At 36.0% G+C, this 15,739-nt stretch overlaps 1 protein-coding gene across 2 annotated transcripts in view; it reads right to left on the reverse strand.

Moving 5' to 3' along the window:
* BCLAF3 (BCLAF1 and THRAP3 family member 3) overlaps positions 1-15,739 on the reverse strand; it is a 333,169-nt gene that overhangs the window by 151,909 nt on the left and 165,521 nt on the right. For both annotated transcript variants that reach the window (XM_053706399.1, XM_053706400.1), the window contains exon 3: positions 8,834-8,911. The gene's annotated coding sequence lies outside the window, so the exon portion shown is untranslated. The remainder of the gene's footprint in view (positions 1-8,833; positions 8,912-15,739) is intronic.

A 15,739-nucleotide genomic window follows, 5' to 3' on the forward strand; every position in this document is an offset into this window, starting at 1 on the left:
TTACGCTATTCTAAGTATATGTGCCAGTTTGGAATAGGGAAAGTTTTTTAAACACGCTCTTTTGTTCAAAGGTTTTAATATTTAGTTTATGAGAGTCTTTTTCTTCTTTTTTATGTGTTTTTTAGATTAAACATATTCACATAAGTTACGCTATTCTAAGTATATGTGCCAGTTTGGAATAGGGAAAGTCTTTTAAACAAGCTCTTTTGTTCACTATTATCTATGTCTTTTTCTGAATAGGAACACATTGCTTATTGTTTTGTTTTTTTAAATTACGGCTGTTTATTGTCAATGGCCGTTACTATGGCAATCGATATATGCGGGCGTGTCTGTTGTAGGTAGGCCCCTATTGGCTGAATATTAGTCCGTGTCTCCCTATAAAAGACACTCTAGGTTGATAGATGGGTATTGCCTCTGACGAAGCTGGGAGGAGCCCAGCGAAACGCGTAAGGCCACGCCCATCATGTACACGGAGGAATCTGGTAAGCCGTGAGCAGCGGTGGATCCAAGCCGGCTTTCATAGGATACACGCTGCCGCGGTATATTTTACCTCCTCCTGTGTGATCTACACGCTATCTATAGTGTCCCCTTTATCATATACTAATTTGTGAACTTTTGCTATGTGACTGTGGGGGTTTTTATGCTATGATATTTTGGAAGTAATTACCAGCATAAAAAGAGAAACCCCATTTACTGTTACCACACAAGGAGCAATTCACACTGTGTTTGACAAGGGGAATTCGAAGTTTTATCACAACTGTGGATGTGGAGTATTGTTCGCATGGTGGACAACTATATGAATCTGTATACACATACCTCATATGTTTGAGGGTTCAGTCTGTAAGTGTGCATTTTAATGTGTTATCTATGTGAATAAAGTGCTAAGTGTTTTAAATCATCTGCACTTAAGATTGGTGTTTTCCCCCTGGCTGCGCTCCATCCCCCTTTCTGTATCTACAGATTGTTTTGTTTTCTAGTGTCCCATAGAATATGTTGTTTCTCAAACGTTAAAGTTTTCTGACAAATCTGTTGGGGTGTACTCATTTATGCTGAGCACTGTATGTATATGTGTATGTATGTGTGTGTGTGTGTGTGTGTGTGTGTGTGTGTATGTGCGTGTATGTTTATATATGTGTATGTAAGTGTGTGTGCGCTTATGTGTGTGTATGTGTTTGTGTGCACGTGTGTGTGCGTATGTATGTGTGCGTGCGTATGTATGTATGTGTGTATGTATGTATGTATGTATATGGGTATGTAAGTATATGTCTGTGTGTGTATGTATGTATGTATATGTGTATGTATCTATATGTGTATGTGTGTGTGTATATGTATCTATGTGTATGTATGTATGTATATGTGTATGTGTGTGTGTGTGTATGTATGTATGTATATGTGTATTATGTGTGTGTATTTCTATATATATGTGTGTGTGTGTGTTTATATATGTGTCTATATGTTTGTGTGCACATGTGTGCGTGCGTATGTGTATGTATGTATGTGTATGTATGTATATGTATGTATGTATATGGGTATGTTAGTATATGTGTGTGTGTGTGTGTATGTATGTGTGTATATGTATGTATGCGTGTGTGTGTGTGTATGTATGTATGTATGTATGTATATGTGTACTGCAAAATTTACCATTTTATAAATTGTTAAATCATCTTGTTTAAAATACATCTTTGATATATTTGGTCAGCTAGAGACAACGTAATGCTGCTAGATGAATGTACAGCTTAGGGGTGTGAGAGCAATATAATTTCAAAAAAGATGTTGCTGGTGATTACAGAATCACACATACATGAAAAGGAAAAGCGTGTGTGTACATGGAAGGGAGAAAGACATCAATAGACACATTGTTGAAAGAAAGAATATTGTCCCAGCTAAAGCTCAACAAGTTCTAAGATTAAAGATTACGGTGATCATGTAACACAAACCAAATAGTTTTCCTTTTTCTCTTGACTTTGTTTTTCTATGTGACTGAAGAGTAATATGTTAGGATGGTGATAAAATATAAATGAGACCATTCAAACTCTTGTCCTAGATGCATAGACTGACCAAAGACCAGAATACGAGTTACAAAACCTAAAATTCTGAATGAATTGTATACTCCGCAAAATGCCATTTTGTACTTCCAATTAAGGAGAAAAAAACATTCTGTGCCGTTATTTGCGACCTTGTTGCTGTGGGGGTCTGGTTTTGCATTACAATTATGATGTCCGATCTCATGATTATTTATGGTAGAGTTGCCAGTATTTACTTTTGCTGTTGTAACATTTTGACCACAGCCACAAACCTCACAACACTTCTCAGATGCCTTCAGGGAATAGGAAGTTCACACAATATCGGGTACAGTTGGAAGCTATTAAAATATGTCAGAATCTAAAAAAATAAATCCAATTTCCAATAACAGAAAAGTTAATTAATTAGTGAAATTAAGAGGAAGCGCATAACTCTTAAAGTCTCTTAAAACTTCATGTTTTATTTAAACCAGGAAAGTATAGTTCTATCAAATCCCTTTAATCTTTTTCATGCAAAATATTTTATATTTCTGCTTCTCCACATACATGATAGAAAACTTTTGAGTATGTCGCTTTAATGTCAGCTTCTTTGATCTGCCAGTGCAATTTTGTAAATAACTATAAAATGCTCCCCCTTTTAGACTAAAACTGTAGGGCTGGTCAGGAAACCATACCCTCAGTAATGTGATGTATAGATTCATTATGTAATGGCATAGTAGCTTCCCTGCCCATGCTAACAAGCCTATTGAAAAGTAATGTTTTTTTCAAGATCAAGATTACCTCCCAAATAGCAAAGCATATCTCACAAAGCATAATGGCCTTTGCTCTTTTATCTCACTGATTTGAGGATATACTATTCTATAATATTAGTGTTGGGATGGAAGCTATATTATCATAAATACAACTGGGTTCAAAACACAGTGAGAGTGAGAGAGTGAGTGAGAGTGAGTGAGTGAGTGTGAGAGAGAGTGAGAGAGAGAGAGAGAGAGAGAGAGAGAGAGAGAGTGTGAGAGAGAGTGAGAGAGAGAGAGAGAGAGAGAGAGTGAGAGAGAGTGAGAGTGAGAGAGAGTGAGTGAGAGAGTGAGAGAGAGAGAGATCAGCGTTCTCCACAGAAAGCTTTGCCAGACGGGTGAAATAGTAGTTGGGTGGGAGCAGTGTAATACTTTGCAATACTATAAAACTTTCTTATATATAAATATTAAAAGCAAACATAGCATCCATTAAATAGGTAATCTAGTCCTTCAAAATGGCCTTTGCATCTAATTATCTATAGACCAATGTTTTATCCTATATTCTTCTTACGACTTGGCTGATGTATTATTCTACAGCAACACAACAGAAATGTCTTCCAACTACAAGGTGTTTACTGACCATTTAACCTATTATAACTTACTTATAACATTGTGGAGCACATTAAAAAATGTGTTAATATTTATACAGACAATATAATTAAAATAAGCACAACCACATATTATTCTCAGAATAATCTTTGATTTGAATACATCATTATCATACCTTCCAACATTTGTGGCAAGGTATTAGGGAAAGATTGAGGGAGGTAACACTGTTTTGAGGGAGGCCGTGTCTCAAGGGTGTGGGGTCATAGGGGGATAGTGAGTGAGATTATGGGAGTTTCTTGGTCGTCGGTGGGTGTGTCTGGGCAATTTGTGGGGATATCTGGCTGATCTATAGATGGATTTAAAAGAAATTCAGCAAATAGGAACATATGGTTGTCTGCATTATGTCCCTAACACCTAGGGACACTAAAGTAAAAGTTAGACTTTCATAATTCAGATAAAGCTCATTTCCATAATTAAACTGTGCACAGTCTTTTTATATGCACACGTTCGGAGCACCAGCAAGAGTTAACAGAGCATACATATATGAGTCTATGATTCATTAATGGCTGTCACATGATGCAGTGGACAGGGAAATAGAAGGATTTTTTTAAATGTGTCAGTAAAAAATCCATTGCTTGTTCATAGTAAGTGATTTTGCATTGTCTTATATTTATTATACATTTATCGATTAGGCAATTCAGTGAATTTAAGTGGTCCTTTAAACAACTAGCGTTGCTTGTCAAAGGGTGCGCCAGCAATTGCAATGCAAATGGATATATTTTCTTATTTGTTTACTTATTCATATACTTTTTACATTTTCCCTGACACAGCAAAGAAGTTTTTCACACGTGAAATAAACAGTGAAATGTTTCAGGCTATGTTTGCCAAATGGTATGTGCCAGATAATTGCCCCGCTGAAATGTGATAGGTAAATAAAACCCATAAAAAAAAATCGCCATTGTAAACATTGCCAAATAAAGTGCCATAGTGAAATATTACATATAAAGAGTATAAGGTATAAACAGTTATTCGAATGAGCTTATTTAGCCATGGCATAGACTTATTTATAATTTAGTAATTTGTTATAACAAAAATATTTATATTTATTTACCTGTATTTAAATGTATTTAGCTTCAGGTCCCTTTAAAGGTACAATTATGCCAAAGAAATTAGACAGATGAAATGTACTTAGCTAAAGCGCTTCACAATTGTATGAATGCTTCCTCGACTTTACAGCACAGAAATAGCCTACATGTATGTGTGTGTGCAACTACCGAAAAGCCATTAAAATAAATCCTTTAAAGCATTTATCTAAATCTATATATATATATATATATATATATATATATATATATATATATATATATATATATATATATATATATATACACACACACACATATATATATATATATATATATATATATATACGTACAAAAGAAGGTGTCCAGGCACTCCTCTGTTAAAAAAGGTCCAATATTTATTATCCAAACGTAAAAACAAAAAGTGTCTACAGCGTAGACTCCGTGCTGACAGACTGTGCAAATGTGAGGACAGCTGGGTTCCTTTGCAGCAGACATTTTTCGTGCCTGTATGCACTTGTTCACTGTTCATGGGAATCCTAGCTTCCTCCAATTAAGTAGGCTCACCTCTTAAAGGTACATAGTCTTATGTTTACTTATTGACCTCACTATGCATACATTTTTTTTTATAAAAAACAAGAATATATTAGAACACATATATATATATATACATATATATATATATATATATACATATATATATATATATATATATATATATATATATATATATATATACACACACATTGATACGAATTCACATTTGTAGCTAGCATTGTACTGAAGGTTCAAAAAATTGCAGCTATACATGTTAGACAGAAAAATATTGTACATTTAAAGATTTAAACATTCAGACTGTTGCTATTTAAACTATTGTTACTTTAAAGCCTGTGATCACAGCCACTAAACAATATCTGTAATAAGCACAAACAAGCAGGCACTCTCCGGAATTTAAAACACCAAATTGCTTTATTCCAATATTGTGACATTTGGGGTTTTACCCCTGTCTTTAGACTTATAAAACCCTGAAACGTCACGATATTGGAACAAAGCAATTTGGTGTTTTACATTCCAGAGAGTGCCTGCTTGTTTGTGCTGGATTATCATTATGGTTGCTGAGCACCCCGGTCACTAGCGTATTCGTGAGTGCTAAACCTCTTTGAAATCTCTCTCTCTCCATATATATGCACAAACTTCTCTTTTGGGTCACATTTATCAAGATCTGTGGTACATATGACTGTGTCACTCTTTTTTAAAAAAAAAAATAGACACACACACACATATATATATATATATATATATATATATATATATATAACAGTTAGTGGGAAAATGGCATGATCTAAATTTTAAGTGCATGTCATTTTAATACTAAAGGCCCCACAAAGGGGTTAATACATAGTTAAAGTACCACTTCTGAGCAGCACAGAACAACTAATGGAAATTATCACTGCAGCATTCAACACTGTGCCCTTTTCTGAGAACTAGAAACCTCACAAGTTAAAATACAGGAAAAGAAGGTAAAATAAAAGTATATTGTAGAGGGGTTTTTTTTTCGTACGCATAATTAAAGAAATCGCAAAGTATTGTATGTCCTGATGTGATACCCACCAATGAAAAGGTTAAAAATCACTGTCCTAAGGAACCTGCTTAAAATACCTCATATGCTGAACTGTAGCTAAGCCAGCTGCAAATACTTTGTATTTAATAGATTTGTTAGCTAAATATACCATTTTTCCTACATAATTTTGCTGCTTGGAAACTATGATACACATAAACACTGAACACAAGGAATCCAAAGTTGTAAACTATTTGCTTTAGGTAAAAATTATGAATGTCGCAGGCAACATCATTACATTTCAAATGTAAGCATTATGGAATCTTTAATAAGTTAAATATTTGTATATACAAGTAGGTTGCATCGTACACATCTCATATTTTTATATATTGTAACAAATATAGTCTGAGTAGGATATGAAAATGAGATATACAATTTCTCACTGTTTTTGCTTCCATACTGTTTCTAACCAAATAATACATTTATGGGGTGAGTGCAGCGTAACAGATTATCTATATACAACTGTTTTCTGGGACTCAAAACCTTGATGGTCGAAAAGGGACAACTCATAAAAAAGTTGGTTTATTTAGCACAGAAATATACATTTTAATATTTATTTTTAAAATATAATGTAGCATAGGTTTGAAACCTAGTACATTGTACCTTTTGTAGCATGTTTCATTCACAAAAGAAAATTTAATATACAAAAAATCACTATAAATAATAATTTCTAAATAACAATGATACATATTTCTGTACAGTATCATTATCGCTAGTGATCTTTTCCATAATTATCTAACAATACAATTCAACAAAACAATAACCCACATTATAAACAAATAATCTAGTTGCTCCCACCAAATGCTAAAAACACCATTCTATCTTAGAAAGAAAAAAACAGGGGGGGGGGGGGGGGAAACAGACAGCGATAGCATTCTTGCAGCTGAAAGAGAAAATAAAACTAAATAAAAAATAAATAAATAAATGAATTATTAAACCTCTTCCTCATCAGCAAAAGTCCATTGACCTCTAACCCTAAATTCTATCATAAATTTGGAATTAGAAAAAGGCAGCAAAACCTGTTTTCTGGAATCCCTTCTCTGGATATAAGAGACATTTTTCCCATTTCTTTATAAAACTAGTAATACGGCTATCAACATGAAAGAGAGCATCAACTTGTTCTATTATAATCTGATTGAGTAGATCGTTTATTAAATTACCTGGAAATGGGCGCTTTCGAGATTTCCATAAAATTTTCTTTATACCAGTTAATATAGACAGATTAATAAATGTAGTCACTCATTTATACCTCGAGTTATCAAGTAAAAAGAAAATATACTGAATATCTATATGTATTTGAATCTGAAATATTTTACTGTGGCACACTTTAAACCAAAACTTTCTTATCTTGTAGCAGTACCAGAAACAATGTATTAAATTTGCATTGTTATAACCATATTCTATACCCTCCTAGAAAACGTAGGAAATCGATTTGGAGTAAAACATGCCATGTGAATAAATCTAATCTGAGCTTCCTGATAATATCCCGCCACTGAAGTTTTGTCAGCTCTTTTAAAATTCTTATTTCACTTTTCGCAATATTAGCATTTAAAAGATTATCCCATTTTTTTTATTTATTTTTTACATCTATTGAGTATTCGCATGCTTTTCTTGTTCATTGTGCTTTTATATAAAAAGGAAATGGACAAAAATACCTTTCCTAAATAGGGATATAATCTTATCTATGAATTCTAAACGCCAATTATATTCAAATTGATGGATCAATCTCTGGGTATAACTTCTGATTTGGTAATAGGCAAATAGGTGATGGCTAGGGACTTTATATTTTTCTTTGATTTGTTGAAAAGATTTAACAGAGTTATTTTCTCTGCTCAAGAGTTGGAGAGAGAAAAATTCTAACCCTAGCCTATTTAAATTTTGGAATTGTTTGGATGTAAAACCCTCTGAATTAAGGATTACCAGGTATAGGTAAGTAATTGGAAATAGAGAAGTTTAAGTAATTTAACTTACATATCTCCCTGCCATGCCCTCATTGGTTCTTTTATAACACACATCATGGATATGAATTAAAGTAACAAATGTAAAAGGGAATACTATATTCTGTTCGTTTTAAGTCTGTACAATAGTTTTGAAGACCCAATTTTACTCATATTTTGCTAAACCTGTTTTATTATACATTTCAAAGTCAGGTAAGTTCATACTACCTCTCTCTCTCTGGGTAAAAACTAAGCACATTTTGAAACATTTTCTTTTCAATATTTATGAAAAAAGCTTTATGTGAAGTTTTGCAATGATTGTTTTTAATTAATAAAGTGATACCAACATCAGTAATATATTAAACACCGAGTTATGAAGGTTTGCACATTTTTGTTTTAGATTCCAATGTGATAATGCACAATATATACTGAAATACTTGATGCTGCGGGCCTTGAGGTGCATAGCCTATAAAAAAGCTCAGAAAATGAGATTACAATTTTGTCGCAATTCCTAACCCTCAGCAAAACAACATTACAATATGATTTAACTTTGTATGCCTCAGAGAAACATGTTTGTATCTCCTATACTCTGAAAAACATTACAATATGGTCAAATTTACTATCAGAAAACAACATTATATTATAGCGGATTTTCCTATTCCTATGAAACAGCTGTAAAGATGACATTTGCCTTTGTAAAATACTTGTGAGGGACCTTGCAGTACCATCAAGACTGCTAATATAATCTTACTACTACCACATCTCAGAGACCACAGGAATTATCATTATTTTTTTTAATATAATCAAATGTCAAATCTTTCTAACTTAAACTCACCTGCTAATGTGCACTGAGGAACTCCTGATGTGCAAAGATAAAGACAAGGTAACATCAACCGGAAAATGCAAAGAACATCTGAAAGGACAAAGAAAAATAAATAAATGTTATGTACTCAGATAGCCATTATATATGACAAGTAATACTAGGGCTGTAGAAACAATGTTTATAGAGACAAAACCTGCACAAAAACGTAAGTTTAGTTAGTCCTGATATGAAGAATATGTTTCTACATAAACTGATATTGATTATTATGCCTTGAATAGAAAAACAAACTGCTCTGTAATAATACATGTACTTTTTTTTCCCAATTTAAATAGAAACAGAACATTCTATTACAGAGGCAAGTGATTAAAATGAAAATACTACACTCACTTGTAATAGAGCAGTTTATTTTGGTTTAACTTCATGTGCCTTGATATTAGCACGTTGAGGGTAAAAATATAAATCTGATGCTGGAATATAATTAGGTAATGTTTGCAACCAGTAAAGGGGTTCCAATAGTATCTAACATGCAAAAATGGATCATCGATTTTTGATAGATAGATAGATAGATAGATAGATAGATAGATAGATAGATAGAATCTTTTGTTCAATTTTTTCTTATAATCACATTTCTAATCTGAAAGCAGTTTGCAGGTAGCATTCAGCTGTATGTCTGGCTTGTAAATGTGGACTAGCCTAAAATGAGTGATTGTATTCCCATACATCACCACATTTCAGCAGTACATGCAGTGAAATTAAATGAATATAAACGGATTCCCTATGTTATTTTAATTACAATATTTAAACAGTCCAATTGTATTTAAAGGCATTATCTTTAGTATATTTGTAAGTATAATGTATTATACAGCAATATCAAAGACTTTACCAAAAAATAATTAATTAAAAATTAGTAGTAATACTAATGACTTAAAAATAATGCACCATGGCCGCTGCTAATTACGCTAATACTGACCAGACATGAAATAAAAAAGTATGTGTAGGCAATAAGAGAAAGTGAACTGTAAATAGCAGTGCAGCATAATGATATGCTTGAAGTGTTAACTTCACTCTGAAGGTCAAAGGATAAAAGTCTCAGGTCCTGTGTTTCAGAGCTCGTTAAGAAGGGAAACATGAGCTCTCACTATGCTTGTCATTCAGTGTCAGGAATGCCCTTCAAATAAGCATCGACCATACAACAGGCAGGCAGTATGGAGATGCGTTTGCATAAAGTTTGTGCAACTATAAATGATTATTTTTATAAAATAACACACACCAGGCAAGCAACACGACTCTTAAATGTTTAAAGGGACACTAAACCCAATTTTTTTCTTTCCCAATTCATATAGAGCATGCAATTTTAAGCAACTTTCCAATTTACTCCTAGTATCAATTTTTCTTCGTTCTCTTGTTATCTTTATTTAAAAAGCAGGAATGTGGTGCAGCCCATTTTTGGTTGAGAACCTGGGTTATGCTTGCTTATTGGTGGGTAAATCGAAGCTTCCATTAAGCAAGCGCTATCCATGGTGCTGAATCTAAAATGGGCTGGCTGCTAAGATTTACATTCCTGCTTTGTAAAATAAAGATCGCAAGAGAACGAAGAAAAATTGATAACAGGAGTAAATTAGAAAGTTGCTTAAAATGTCATGCTCTATCTAAATCATCAAAGAAAAAAAATTGGGTTCAGTGTCCCTTTAATATTTAGTGAGGATACATTACATGTGTATAAAAAACTGGCAGCAACAGTATAAAATTAGGGTTATATACACATCTTTACCAAGGATGGTCATATACCATACAAGTACCACGGGAACTCATGGTAGACATTATCTTCAACTATGTTATTATTTATTTTAGTCCCCCTTTATCTCCTTGCTATGTGTAAACTGGACATGAAAAAGCCACTACCTTGCAAATCCCCACAAGCACCTTAGAGATTGGAGGGGGTGCTACAGTAGGAACTAGGTACACAGCACCCCCCTAGAATTGCGCTGATCATTCCCCTTTTAGACACAGAATATGACTGAGGAACAGATATAGCGACTTGAATGTCCACAGCTTTTCTATGTAGTTAGTGCAATAAAAATAGGCAAATGTGTTGTTTTGTTCTAAAAATACAGCATTGTTTAACACAGTCCAACACATATTAAGCTTGATTTCTTTATTTTACCTTATTTCAGAATATTTTTACATTTTATAAGATAATAACTTTCCACACCAATCTCATACAGAGCCCAGCATTCTAAAGTTTGTCATAACAACACGATGTTATAAAGGTATACGCATTGTAAATTGAAAGTGTGTGAGAAATGTTTTTAAGGGATTGAATCATTGTTTGAAGGTAGTCTCGCAAAGTGGTGTTATAGTGCACTTCACTGTGTGATGCGAGGGTTCTCTGCCAGTAGCGAAATGTACTATACTGCAGCCTGACCGTGTGAACAATAGTTAAACTTGTAAATGATTAATAAACCTATTGAGCTGTAGTATTGTTATTAAAAAAAAAACTTGTTTTGTATTTTTGCATCGTTTTATGTTTTTTAGAAACAAAACTATAAGTACAGAAGAAAGTGACCGCAATTTTTAACGTTTAAAATACTGGGCTTCATAAATTTCACGTAAATCGCATTTTAATAAAAATAACAAGTTTTCTAACATTGAAAATATTGAGTCACTGCAATCCCCAGCACAAAAATCTAGGGGCCAGGTATCTTTCAGCATGCAATCGTTTTAGGCAGGTGTGAAAAGATTTTTGGAACAACCTACCGGCCGAGTGCCTAGAAGACTAGATGCCGTTTTGAAGGCAAAAGGTGATTACACCAAATATTAATTTGATTTAGGTTTTCTTCTGTTTATTTGCTTTTTTAAATTGATGGGGGGAAAAATATTAACATTTCGATTTTTTAAATTCTTACATTTTTTAAATTCTTACTTTACAGCTTTGTGTTTTCTGTTTGACTAAAGGGAAAGATCTAGGACTAAACCTCTCACAAGTTACACCTCCTTCCCCTGCCATACATGCTTCATGAAAAGGTGATACACCGTGAGCCTGTGAGTAAAGAGCCGGAGAGAACAGTCCTGACATCCCGCTTCCATGCTGCTGTGACTATACTCTCAGACTGCTCCCACAAGAAAGCCTCTTGAAATCACCAGCTTTTTACAGCAAGGGTGGGGATATTATGCCTGTCACATCTGGGACCTCTCACTAATAGGCCGCCTGCATGCAACATCTACCACATGTAGGGTCAGATTACAAGGGAAGCGATAATTTACAGCAAGCATGCGGTAGCAATTAGCGCTTATAAAATTAACCAGAAATCAGATCTCTGGTTAATTTTATAAATGTGCCCCAAATGCCACCAAATTACAATGGCGAATATGCTATTAAAAAACAAAAATATGTAGCATGTTTAGTTTTAAATAAAGCAACTGCACCAGACAGTATTTTGGGGGTAAAGTTGGCGGGTGTGGGGTGTTAAAAAACAACGGCACAGAAAAGTGCCTTTACATTGCGGTCTATGGGAACTGTGTGTTACCATTAAATATATATGTATATGCTTATATACATATATATATATGTGTTAATATGTGTATATACCCCCTTAGCTGCACTAGTTCTCATGCCGTGTCTCACAACATGAGAACCAGGCTCCCATTGGAGCCTATGGAAGAGCACTCTCATGAGCATTATGCTTTCCAACAATGCGAACGCGAGGTTGCGTTCGCATTGCAGCCAACTTCTAATACCATGCACATTTGAGTGCGTTGGTATTACTTAGTGAAGAGAAGATATATAATTTTCACGAAAGTGATATTTTGCGCTCCACTTTTAATCTAGCCCTTATCTGGGTGGAAAATGGCATTAATACACAGGGCTCCAGGACCCCAAAATATGCGACATGGTGAAATTTTAGTTTGCCATGGAGCCTGTGTAAATTGAGAACTGATCTACTATATCTGTTCTACGCCATCAATGGGAACTACAACTATGCAGCCAAATAGAAGTTGGCGTCATTCTGAGTAAAATAATTGAGGCCAGGGGTCCACTTCCAGGGACCTGATGCTAGGCCTTATCACTGCGCAGCATGTAAGAGTGTCGGGGCTCTGCATTCTACAGAATACACTCCAACCTGATTGGTGGTAGTGAAAACCCTACAATGCTAACTACAGAAAAAGCAAATTAAAGTTCATTGCAAAGTTGTTGTTTTTTTGTTATTATGCGTAACATTGTATGGTTAGTGAAATTGTGCGTTTAGTTAAAAGGGATAAAAAAACATAATTTATGCTTACCTGATAAATTTATTTCTCTTGTAGTGTGTTAAGTCCACAGGTCATCCATTGCTTATGGGATATATTCTCCTTCCCAACAGGAAGTTGCAAGAGGATCACCCAAGCAGAGCTGCTATATAGCTCCTCCCCTCACATGTCATATCCAGTCATTCGACCGAAACAAGACAAGAAAGGAGAAACTATAGGGTGCAGTGGTGACTGGAGTTTTAATTAAAATTTAGATCTGCCTCAAAAAAGACAGGGCGGGCCGTGGACTGAACACACTACAAGAGAAATAAATTTATCAGGTAAGCATAAATTATGTTTTCTCTTGTTAAGTGTGTTCAGTCCACGGGTCATCCATTACTTATGGGATACCAATACCAAAGCTAAAGTACACGGATGATGGGAGGGACAAGGCAGGAACTTTAAACAGAAGGAACCACTGTCTGTAGAACCTTTCTCCCAAAAACAGCCTCCGAAGAAGCAAAAGTGTCAAATTTGTAAAATTTTGAAAAGGTATGAAGTGAAGACCAAGTTGCAGCCTTGCAAATCTGTTCAACAGAGGCCTCATTCTTAAAGGCCCAGGTGGAAGCCACAGCTCTAGTGGAATGAGCTGTAATTCTTTCAGGGGGCTGCTGTCCAGCAGTCTCATAGGCTAAACGTATTATGCTACGAAGCCAAAAAGAGAGAGAGGTGGCCGAAGCCTTTTGACCTCTCCTCTGTCCAGAATAAACGACAAACAGGGAAGAAGTTTGCCGAAAATCTTTAGTTGCCTGTAAATAGAACTTCAGGGCACGGACTACGTCCAGATTATGCAAAAGTCGTTCCTTCTTTGAAGAAGGATTAGGACATAAGGATGGAACAACGATCTCTTGACTGATATTCCTGTTAGAAACTACCTTAGGTAAGAACCCAGGTTTAGTACGCAGAACTAATTTGTCTGAATGGAAAATCAGATAAGGAGAATCACAGTGTAGGGCAGATAACTCAGAGACTCTTCGAGCCGAGGAAATAGCCATCAAAAACAGAACTTTCCAAGATAACAGCTTAATATCAATGGAATGAAGGGGTTCAAACGGAACACCTTGGAGAACTTTAAGAACTAAGTTTAAGCTCCACGGCGGAGCAACAGTCTTAAACACAGGCTTAATCCTAGCTAAAGCCTGACAAAAAGCCTGAACGTCTGGAACTTCTGCCAGACGTTTGTGTAAAAGAATAGACAGAGCAGAAATCTGTCCCTTTAACGAACTAGCAGATAAGCCCTTTTCTAAACCCTCTTGTAGAAAAGACAATATCCTAGGAATCCTAACCTTACTCCATGAGTAACTCTTGGATTCACACCAATATAAATATTTACGCCATATCTTATGGTAAATTTTTCTGGTAACAGGTTTCCGAGCCTGTATTAATGTATCAATAACCGACTCCGAGAAACCACGCTTTGATAGAATCAAGCGTTCAATCTCCATGCAGTCAGCCTCAGAGAAATTAGGCTTGGATGGTTGAAAGGACCCTGAATTAGAAGGTCCTGCCTCAGAGGCAGAGACCATGGTGGACAGGACGACATGTCCACTAGGTCTGCATACCAGGTCCTGCGTGGCCACGCAGGCGCTATCAGAATCACTGATGCTCTCTCCTGTTTGATCTTGGCAATCAGTCGAGGCAGCAACGGAAACGGTGGAAACACATAAGCCATGTTGAAAACCCAAGGGGCTGCTAGTGCATCTATCAGCACCGCTCCCGGGTCCCTGGACCTGGATCCGTAACAAGAAAGCTTGGCGTTCTGGCGAGATGCCATGAGATCCAGTTCCGTTCGCCCCAACAAAGAATCAGTTGAGCAAAGACCTCCGGGTGAAGTTCCCACTCCCCCGGATGAAAAGTCTGGCGACTTAGAAAGTCCGCCTCCCAGTTCTCCACGCCTGGGATGTAGATCGCTGACAGGTGGCAAGAGTGAGACTCTGCCCAGCGAATTATCTTCGAGACTTCTAACATCGCTAGGGAACTCCTGGTTCCCCCTTGATGGTTGATGTAAGCCACAGTCGTGATGTTGTCCGACTGAAATCTGATGAACCTCAGTGTTGCTAACTGAGGCCAAGCTAGAAGAGCATTGAATATTGCTCTTAATTCCAGAATGTTTATTGGGAGGAGTTTCTCCTCCTGAGTCCACGATCCCTGAGCCTTCAGGGAGTTCCAGACTGCGCCCCAGCCTAGCAGGCTGGCATCTGTTGTTACAATCGTCCAATCTGGCCTGCGAAAGGTCATTCCTTTGGACAGATGAACCCGAGATAACCACCAGAGAAGAGAATCTCTGGCCTCCTGATTCAGATTTAGTAGAGGGGACAGGTCTGAGTAATCCCCATTCCACTGACTCAGCATGCATAATTGCAGCGGTCTGAGATGCAGGCGCGCAAATGGCACTATGTCCATTGCTGCGACCATTAAGCCGATTACTTCCATGCACTGAGCTACTGATGGGCTTGGAATGGAATGAAGGACACGGCAAGCATTTAGAAGTTTTGATAACCTGGACTCCGTCAGGTAAATCTTCATCTCTACAGAATCTATAAGAGTCCCTAGAAAGGGAACCCTTGTGAGTGGTAATAGAGAACTCTTTTCCATGTTCACTTTCCACCCATGCGACCTCAGAAATGCTAG

The sequence above is a fragment of the Bombina bombina genome, chromosome 3, assembly GCF_027579735.1.
Source record: "Bombina bombina isolate aBomBom1 chromosome 3, aBomBom1.pri, whole genome shotgun sequence".
Taxonomy (NCBI): domain Eukaryota; kingdom Metazoa; phylum Chordata; class Amphibia; order Anura; family Bombinatoridae; genus Bombina; species Bombina bombina.